Source organism: Triturus cristatus, chromosome 6 (genome assembly GCF_964204655.1).
Source record: "Triturus cristatus chromosome 6, aTriCri1.1, whole genome shotgun sequence".
NCBI lineage: Eukaryota > Metazoa > Chordata > Amphibia > Caudata > Salamandridae > Triturus > Triturus cristatus.
In genome coordinates, this window is record NC_140589.1 from 1,335,453,033 (window position 1) to 1,335,463,235 (window position 10,203).

Below are 10,203 nucleotides of genomic sequence, written 5' to 3' on the forward strand. Positions count from 1 at the left end.
AATGTGTAAAGTATTTATGCAGCTACAAACATTAATAAAGTGAAAGTACAACACAAGAAAAATACCACACCAATTTAGACAATTAAAGTAGAGATTAATAAAGTATTTGACACCAAAACGAAATAAATCCTGTCAGTAGTACTGGAGTTATGGATTTTTAAAGTTTTTAATCAAATCTAGCACTAAAAATATCAAATTGTCAACCATAGACATCTGGTCACACAAGACTGGGGCAAGGTAGAAATGTATGGCAGACCACAATAGAGCATGGTTTGGATACATGAGGTGTATTAGGCCCAATCTCCGCTTACCTTTGGACTTAAAAGAACATTTAAGAATTTTTTTTTTGAAAAGGAAGAGTTAATTCTGGTTGGGATAGACCGGTTTGGCTCTTTTGAGATGACTGACTCATTGAAATATAGTCCTGAGTCAATGGACCCTGTGAAATTGGCTGGGACATAACATCCTGACTAGCCTGGCTATTCAGCATATATGACTGGTTCATTCCTTAAATACCTCAGGAATAATCTACCAGGTGTATTCATGGATACACCTGGTAGATTATTGCAGTGTTCTATCCTTTCTTTTTTCTGTGCCAGATTTTCCATTAATACAGTCTTTTTGGATAAAATCATGGCACTATTTTAACATCCACATTGGGCTCACTTTTTGCACTCAAAAATTATTTTTAAACAAAATAACCAGCTCCGCTGTAACACAGGCGTAGTAGCACACCAGGAAGGCATTCGGCCTCTCTGGTGGGAACCCAATGAAGCATGTCACCACTAGGTTGGTGAGTGAGAGTTCTTTTACAAACACTGAGTGATTTTTTTACCGTTTTTTTACCGTCTTTTATTCTATAGCTCTCTTCTGTTGTTTACTGAGGTATTTCCCTGGGGAATTAAGAGTAGCAGAGTACCGTCCCTCTCTTGTTGTTTGAACATATCATTCCTTAAATACCCATTCCACACTTTTTTGCTGTCCACCTCAACCAGTTTTTCCTTTGGGCATACCGTGACCTGTGGTTGGATCATTCACCTGGCCAAAATATCCCGATGGTGGCACTAGTGGCATCACAAGATTGAAAGTTCATAGCAGGCACATGGTTTAGCCCAGAACTGATCATGCCAATCTGGTCATGAGTTTGGAAGTACATATTTGATTACCTTCCTTGACGGCTTCTGTCATACTCTGAACCAGGGATAATTGCTTCACGGGCATCATACCAATCTGGTCATTAGTTTGGAAGTACATATTTGATTACCTAACTTGACGGTTTCTGTCATACTCTGAACCAAGGATAATTGCTTCACGGGCATCATACTGTTGTCATAAATTGGGCACCCAGATTTATTGTATTAACTAGTTTACAAGGTTTGCTGAACTGCAAAAGGCTTTCTTGAAGGTTGTTTAGAGGTCCTTTAACCAATTCGTTCTCCTCTTTGTAGTAATTCAGAAGATGATCCCAAAGAGGTTGGTTAGAACAAGTCTTTGGATTTCCAACAATCATCACTCCATATCTTGCTCTGTCGAGGGCCACATTCAAACGTCAAGGATCATTTAGAAATTCAATCCCCTGGTGCTTATTGGCAGTTACACATGAAAAGATGATAAAGTCTTTCTCCCATCCTTGGAAAGCATCCACACTTGCAATTTCCACTTCCTGGTAGAGTTTTGTATGCAATGACCCACTGAACTGCATGTACAGCACCAGGTAAGACCATTGTCCCTCATATGGAGTAATGACACCAGTCTGATCTGGCTTTCCATGAGCTCTCAATAACTTTGTATTGATCTGTTTGACATTTGCAGCTTCTGTTCTGATGAAATAAGAGGTGCTTGAACTTGCAATTTATTCTTGCCCCTGAATCACATAGAAGAACATCGGTTTGTCTGGCTGCGGCCACTGGAGATCATATCCTTTTTTTATACGATCAGCTGCAGCGACTCCATTCTGAAGAGATCCTTCATAGAAAATGTTAAATGGGAATGCACTAAGAGCAGGACTTGAAGGTGAATTGGGAGGATTCCCAGGCAACAAGCCTTTCAAATAGGGACTGAGAAAGTCCAGCCTTTGCTGATTTCTTACACATCACAACAGCACCAAACAGGCAGTGATCACCTACCAGGATCATCTGTTTAGCTCCAAGAACAACTGAAACCATACATTCAGACTCAGTAGCATGTGTACTTTATTGCAAGTCTAGGATCACTGGCTCCCACACACATGCAGCAGTTCTCTTCAAAGCATGATAACGTTTCTCATCCGCATAAGGCAGCTCTCCAGTTTAATCCTTTAACTGTTGCACATTCTGGGGGCGTGGCCGAGCCGAGCTGCAAGATGGCCGCCGTGTAACGGGGCTCTGCCGGCCGAACGCCGAATCCGTCAGCCCATCCGAAGTATGCCTTCTAATTTGTGCCGCTAAGCTGCGGCGGGGGCTGCCTAGCCGAAGAGCAATCGAATGCTGCCCTTCTGACCGAAATCGGTTGAGGCTATCCGGAGCGGCGACTCCGTCTCGACCCTGCTGCCGGACTGCGCCGCCCTTGACGGCGTCTGCTGCTACGCAAGTTCCCGGTCGCGGGCCGAGGCCGGGCGCGTGCGGTGGGGACGCCGCGTTTGAAAGCTGAGGGATGCCTCTCCTGCCCTCGCGACCCGAAGTGACCGGAGGGTGATCTCGGATGACATGGGACAGCCAGCATAACAACAGCGCGATCTGTATACCCGCGATGCTGCTGCTGCCGACTCGGCGCGGATTGCTTCCCCGGCTCTCCTATCGGCGAGGCTGCTGACTGCGACACCCTGGGGGAGCGACCCGAATACCTCGTGCCTGTGAGGGGCGCCTAGCTGGTGGGCAACGACGATCCGCGACCTGCGCGGAGTGGTCCGACCGGGCCTGGCCCGGATGTGGTGACCGCGAGAGTGCGAGATCCGGGTGGCCTAGCCCGACTGCGGAGAGGTTGCTGGGCGCTTTCTGGTGGAGGCCGCCGCGGGCCCACGGACGGGGGGCGCTGGAGGATTGCTTGGCCTTATTATCGGCATGACGCACAACGCGGTACACGACCACGAGACAGGGAGGTTGTAGGCCTTTGCCACCCGTGGATTTGGCAGAGACCCGGGGGGCCTGTGGCGATTCTGGTGGATCCTCCCCCTCCCATATTGAGCCTGGAGTACATACCTGCACCATGGGGAAAACAGATGCCAAGCAAGAAGCTCCAGTTTGAGAGACAGTTGGCCCAGAGTACGGGTGCTGGCCCGATGTCGCAGACGGTGGTTCCTGAAACGCAACTGGAACCGACGCAGGGCGAGGATGTGAAGAGTATGTTTCGCGACCTTAAGGGCTGCCTCAAGGAGATTGACGGCAAACTGGACTCCATGGCCCAGCGACTGGACGGAATTTCGCATAAGGTTGATAAACATGAGGAGAGGCTGGAGGCGATGGAAACACGAATTGCCGAATGCGAGGAGGGCCATGGGGACACCCAGGAGAAACTACTTCGCATGGATAAGGTCCTGGAGGTGATACGGGGGCGCAATGAGGATTTGGAGGCCCGCTCCCGAAGGAATAACGTACGAATTATTGGTATTGCGGAATCCACGAACACTGGCAATATGGAGAACTTTGTTGAGGGAATGTTCCGCGACCTGTTTGGTGAGGCCCTGTCGGCCATGTTTCTGATCGAACGGGTGCACCGTACACTGGGGCCGCGCCCGGTGCTGGGGGCGCCTCCGCGCCCGATCCTTGCCCGAATACTGAACTATCGAGACAGAGACACGATATTGCGGCTGGCACGTGAAAGAGGTGAGCTCAAATTTCAAAACATGGACATATCCTTATTTCCCGATTTCACGCAAGCTGTGCAGGCTGCGCGGCGCGAATTCCTACCGGCTAAAAAGATATTCCAGAAAGTGGGGACTAAATATGCCATGCTATACCCTGAAAAGTTGCGGATACACCACAAGGGGAAGCCAATGGTCTTCGCGGTGGCTGTGGAGGCGCTCAAGTTCGCGCGACAGGCGGAGCGGTCACAGCGAGAACGGCGAGAAGGACAGGAGACTCCACCGATGGGCCAGCTAAGTGACATTGAGTAGTGAGGACAAAGTTGTGCTGGTTTCCCCGACTGCTGGTGCGACAGGGCACCGGTCAGCGTGATTGCTAAGTATACCACTTGCTGATGCATTGGGGGATCCTGAGGCCTGCGGGGGGCGAGGGCGGTGCAGGGGGACGGTGGGAAGATGGTCGAACTTGTTGCAGAGGCCATTTCTGATCTTTGGCAGAGTTATAAAGGGGGAGAGCTGCTGGGCTAGCCCCGCTGTAAGCAGACAGACTGAATACATATAAGGCGGACTTGTTCGGCCACCCTATCGCCTTTAGATAGGGGAGTATGCCGGTGACCCCATGCCCTCGTAGGGATAATTCCCGGGATGTTACTACAAGACTGTTGTTTTTGGGATGGGTGGTGGGGAGCAAATGAATCTCAACCTGATTGGGGGGTTGGAGTGGGTGGCGGGGGGGTTTGGTTCTTGTTGGGTAGTTATCTTCCACTGCACTATTTTACTGTATCACTGTATGCTGATGCAGCCCTGCCGCTGGCTGATGCCATGTTGTTATTGATTGCTGTCCATGATGTACGGGAGGTTTACATGCAGGCCCAGAGCGGGACACAGCGGATGATCACACGGCTGCGTAGGACACACCCATATGCGCCTCCATGACCGCGCTGCGTTGTCTTACCTGGAATATTAGAGGTCTAAATGACCACCGCAAAATACGACTGACCCATGCACATTTGGCGCGGCACCAGATTGACATCTGTTTCCTACAGGAGACACACCTGACACAGACTGCCGGGGAGAAACTTAGGAACACCAGATGGGGAGAAATCCACACCTCAGGTTACTCCAGCTACTCCAGAGGAGTGGAAATTCTAATTCGAAGGGGCCTGCCCTGGCGCACCTTCAAGGTGTATGTCGATACTGAGGGGCGCTACGTAATATTGATGGGGCAGTTATTTCACATGCAGATAACACTAATTAACACGTATGGTCCCAACACAGACGACCCTGATTTTTTTCGGCATGTCTGGCACAAGGCACAATCACTAGGAGGGGGGGCATACATATGGGGCGGGGACTTTAATGTGGTGCTCTCGCAGGAGTTAGACAGGGTAGGGGCTGATCGCATACATCACCCACATGCGTCAGATCTCATCCGAGGCCTCATGGCGGATTATCATCTGTTAGACTCGTGGCGAGCGCTACATCCAGCGACCAGAGAGGGCACCTGTTTCACCCCACACAGGGGGGCCTGGTCCAGATTGGATTTTTGGCTCTTGACCCCACACATACATACATGGGTGTCCGCAGTTACTCACAGGGCGCGAACCCTTTCTGACCACTCTCCGGTTGAGCTGACGTTACACGTACCAAAACCATATATAACGCCCTTCGCGTGGCGATTACCGGCACAGGCCCTGACGGATCAGGTATTTAGGGAAGAAATATACCAACACATAACTGAATATTTTGAACAGAACACAGGTTCTGTGCAATCGATGGGCGTCCTGTGGGACGCATTTAAAGTGGTGGTGAGGGGTCATTGCATCGCGGGGCAGGCCACAGTCCTGAAGACAATCCGGGGTACACTAAAGCGGCTGGAAGACCACATACATGATCTAGAGGTGCGGTATTGCTCGGATCTATCGGCGGCAACATTGGCGGAGACACGAGCCAAACTTACAGAGTACCAGGCTGAAGCAGATAGGGAAATTATATTTTTGACTAAACACACGGTTGCCCGCAGGTATGGGGAGGGAGACCGCCCGGGTAGAACACTCGCCCTCCTGCTGAGATCACAAAGACCTTCCCCCTTCATATCCTCAGTGGAGACACAAGGAGGTGGACAGGTGCATACTCCTCCAGAAATCCTAGACACCTTTCGAAATTTTTACAAAGACCTGTCCCGTGCCCGGGGAGTACCTCCGATAGAGGTGCTGGCTGGATACTTGGATACGATACAGTTAATTTGGTTCAATGCGCACCAAAAAGGGTATTTTGATCGCCCCTTCACGGTCGAGGATGTTAGAAAAGCAATAGGATCTCTGGCGGCCGGGAAGGCGCCAGGGCCGGATGGTCTACCGGCACAGTTCTATAAGGAGTACGCTGATCTCCTGGCCCCCAGACTGTTGGCAGTATATGCCGAGGCGGTCGAGGGGGGCATGCTCCCAGCATCGATGAGGGAGGCTGTAATCATTGCCCTCTTGAAACCTGACAAGGACGCCCAGCACTGCGATTCCTATAGACCGCTATCTTTGATCAATACTGATGCGAAGATCTTTGCAAAAATGCTTGCAACGCGGCTACAGCCGGTGCTGCCGCTTATGATACGCCCGGATCAATCGGGCTTTGTGCCGGGCCGCTCGACCTCTCATAATCTTCGAACACTCTTTGGAGTACTACACTATTTGGCCCCACATGTTAAGGCGGTGGCGGTGCTGCTGGACGCCACAAAAGCGTTCGATTCCCTGGAGTGGGGGTTCTTGTTCCCCTTGCTGCAGCGAATGGGTGTAAGTGAGGCTTTCATTAACTATATTAAATTACTGTATACTGACATCACTGCTCGGGTTAGAGTAAACGGGCTTATTTCTGAGCCCTTTGCCATTGGTAGAGGTACGAGGCAAGGCTGCCCGTTATCGCCCCTGCTGTTTGCGATCGCCACAGAGCCCTTGGCGGCCCGCATTAGACAACATCATGCAGACAGAGGCATTGGTTTTTCGTCAAGGGCACTAACCGTATCCATGTACGCGGACGATATCACTCTATATATGATAGACCCGCAGGAAAATCTTTCCCCCATGACAAATGAACTGTTGGAGTATGGCCGGCTGTCGGGAGTGACCATAAATTGGGAAAAGTCGGTCATCCTGCCTCTGACGGCCGGGACATCACGCTTTACTCCGGACTGCCCGCTGAAGTGGGCTGACGGTCCGGTTAGATACCTAGGGATATGGATAAGCGCGGATATGCAGCAATTATGGTCCGAAAATTATGGACGGGTGTTGCGCTGGGTGGAAGACAGGGTCGGCCGCTGGAAGCATCTTCCCCTTTCGCTGGCGGGAAGAATTGCTGTGGCCAAAATGGTCATCTTACCTAAGCTCTTGTATTTATTTGTCAACATACCGATGCCCCTGGGTGCTAGCTTTTTGCGCCAAGTGCGCTCGCGGATGGTGGAACTGGCGTGGGGGGGAAAACAACCGAGGGTGTCCTGGGAGACCCTCACTCTCCCGCAACGACAGGGGGGCTTGGCGGCACCGGATTTCTCGCTCTATGCATACTGTGCGCAGGCACAGTTTCTGCACTACTGGGTGCACCCCACGCCGTTTCAGCCACATGTAGCGATTGAGACGGATAGGGCGGTACCACTGCCGCTCGCCGTGGCTGTCTATGCACCACTCAAGCATAGATGCACCGAAATCGACCCGGTGCATGCAATTCGGTGGGCCTGGGATGGACTGAAGCGTAGGGCCGGGCTGGACCTTCTATACACCAGATCAATGCCTATACGAGGGAATCCGATGTGGCCCCCGTTGCAACACATGCGAACTGGGGAACGGGCTGCAGCGCGTGGACTTCACACAGGGGGGGATCTGTTCCCGGGGGATGCCTTCCTCACACAGGAACAGTTATGCGGGGAGGAAGCCCCAACGATGCTTGACACACTCCTTGATTGCCAGCTTCGCCACACATGTAAAAAGCTCATTCCTACATTTCCGGCACCGCCGCCGGATTTCCCTGCCCTGGAGAATGTGCTGACGGTGGAGTCGGGACGCAAGCTCATATCCCGACTTTACCGGAGTCTGCAGTACAGCAGTCCCGTGGTGACCCCGACGGCGCGTGGCATGTGGGCCGCGGAACTAGGTGCCGAAATCTCTGATGCACACTGGGTTCTGTGTTGTGGGCTCCTTGAGATCCTATCCCCCAACTACAGGCTGCGCTTGATCCATTTCAAATATATCCATATGATGTATCGCACCCCTAGCCGGCTGCACCGCATGGGCTTGAGAGAGACAGATGCTTGCTGGTGCTGTAGAGCTCGCGGGGCTACATTCTTGCATATGGCGTGGGACTGTCCCACACTGGCGTCCTTCTGGACCGAGGTGATAGAGCTCATATGCACAATAACTGGCCTGCTGATCCCTTGTACACCGCAAGTTACACTACTAGGCATTCTACATATGATCAAACCCAAGCACCGGCAGCTACCTGCGATGCTACTCTTGCTGGCCAAGCGACAAGTTGCAATGCATTGGGGGGTGGCCACGTCGCCTAGTATAAGGGGCTGGGTACAAAGTGCTGTATATTGCCAAACACAAATCGCTTTGTACTGGGAGCTCATGCCAGTGCGTTCACGGCCGAAAGACATATGGGAGCCTTTTATACACTGGCTGGCACAAACTACGCTCCAGGCGCTGTGATGTAATGCTCCTTGTGGGATCAGACGAGACGCAGATGTGATGCGGGTAGACGTTGAGACATGTGGGTGTATATCAGGGATTTGGATGGTGCATGGGTGGCAACAAAGATGCGGAGGTTGGATCTGGCGAATGCCGTACCTGCATACTGCAGTGGACAATGCTGACCCTATAATTGGCTGTGGGTTGGTGGGGGGCTGTATCGTCAACACTATGACCTATGTTCACAGCAGTGAGTTGTGTTGTTATTTGTTGTTTAAAAATGCAAATAAAAAGAATTTAAAAAAAAAACTGTTGCACATTCTGAAGCTCCGGCATACTGTCCATGTTCTGAATTTGGTTGTACAATGCCAGAAATGATACACGAAAATCAAGGATTTTACAACTCTTCACACAAAGACAAACCACTTTCAGTCCAGTTTGGTGGATCTTCTCAGTCAGCTGATCCACAGCTATGTTACTTGGAGCACAAAGCAGCACAGGTCCATTGCCTTGGCGTGCCAGATGGTATACAATTGTAGCAGGTGTCAGTGTTTTTCCTGTACCAGGAGGAACTTGGATAAGGCTCAGAGAACGCTATAATAGAGATTTCACATCATAAACCTGAGAATGGTTGAGGCCAGGGAGACCCTGCGCTGTGAACCGTTTTGGCAACTGGCATCTAATATTTACATCTTCCACCTCATGCCCCAACAATTTGTTGTAAATGTAACCAGACACAGATGTCTCGTCCACATCAAATGTTTGCAAAGCACTTTGCATTCTGTCAAATTGAGTAGATTTCCAAACAAAATCAACTTGAAAATTGTGAGTAATCTCCACAGGTGCACGAAAACTACTCCATAACTCAATAGCAATTTCATCACCATAATTATCAGAAACTTTGATAGCATGGCCGATTCCTTTCCATAGAGGTGCAATTTCTCCTTTGTATCGCAGACAAATCACATCACCTTTCATAAGTCGCATGTCAGAGACTGTTTTTGGCAAGGTGAAATAGGCAATTCTCTTCTTGTTTGTGCCTAGGTCCCATCTCGCAGTAATGTTATCTCGGGTCTAGGACTAATACATTTTTTTCATTTTCATTATCAAGGGAGAGTTACCTTGGAGATGAGTTTGAGTCCAAGTTTGATGTGACGCTGTCACAAGACAACGTGTTGGTGTGACAGGACAGTCACAGTACTAGAGTGATGAAGAAAAGCTAAGGGGCATATCAGCAACAACCGGCGATAATTATCGCTAAGCGCACTTAGCGCTAGGATAATTATCGCCGGCTAACGTGGATTTTTATCGCTGAGATAGCGTGCTATTGGCAACGCTTATCTCAAAAGCGATAAAAATCCTAGCGCTAACTGCCTAATGTGAGATTATCGCTGGAAACCAAGCGGTGATCTCACGAAATGTGGCGTTAGCTTGTTGATAGGGCCTCACAAACTTAGCCATGATATCCACCTTCCATAGGATATCATGGCTTGCTAATTAGGTGATAAAATTATCGCCGCTTTTCGGCCAAAAACGGCCGCAAAAGCAGCGATAATTTTCGATCGCCGCCTTGTAGATATGCCCCTAAGCTTGTCTGGAGCTCAGTTCATCCGCATTTTTTTCGGGGTAATAAAAAAATAAAATAAAATGGATACCTGTTTTCCGCTGCTAAAAGTGAAGCACCGCTGTGTGAGAGCAACAGGAGAGGCAGAGGATGACGAGAGACACCAACTGATCGAGAGAACGATCCAC

The 10,203-nt window shown here is 50.2% G+C and overlaps 1 pseudogene; it reads right to left on the reverse strand.

The window, feature by feature from the left end:
• Positions 1–331: 331 nt before the first annotated feature.
• LOC146821399 (regulator of nonsense transcripts 1-like) lies at positions 332–9,555 on the reverse strand (annotated as a pseudogene).
• Between the last annotated feature and the right edge of the window lie 648 nt (positions 9,556–10,203).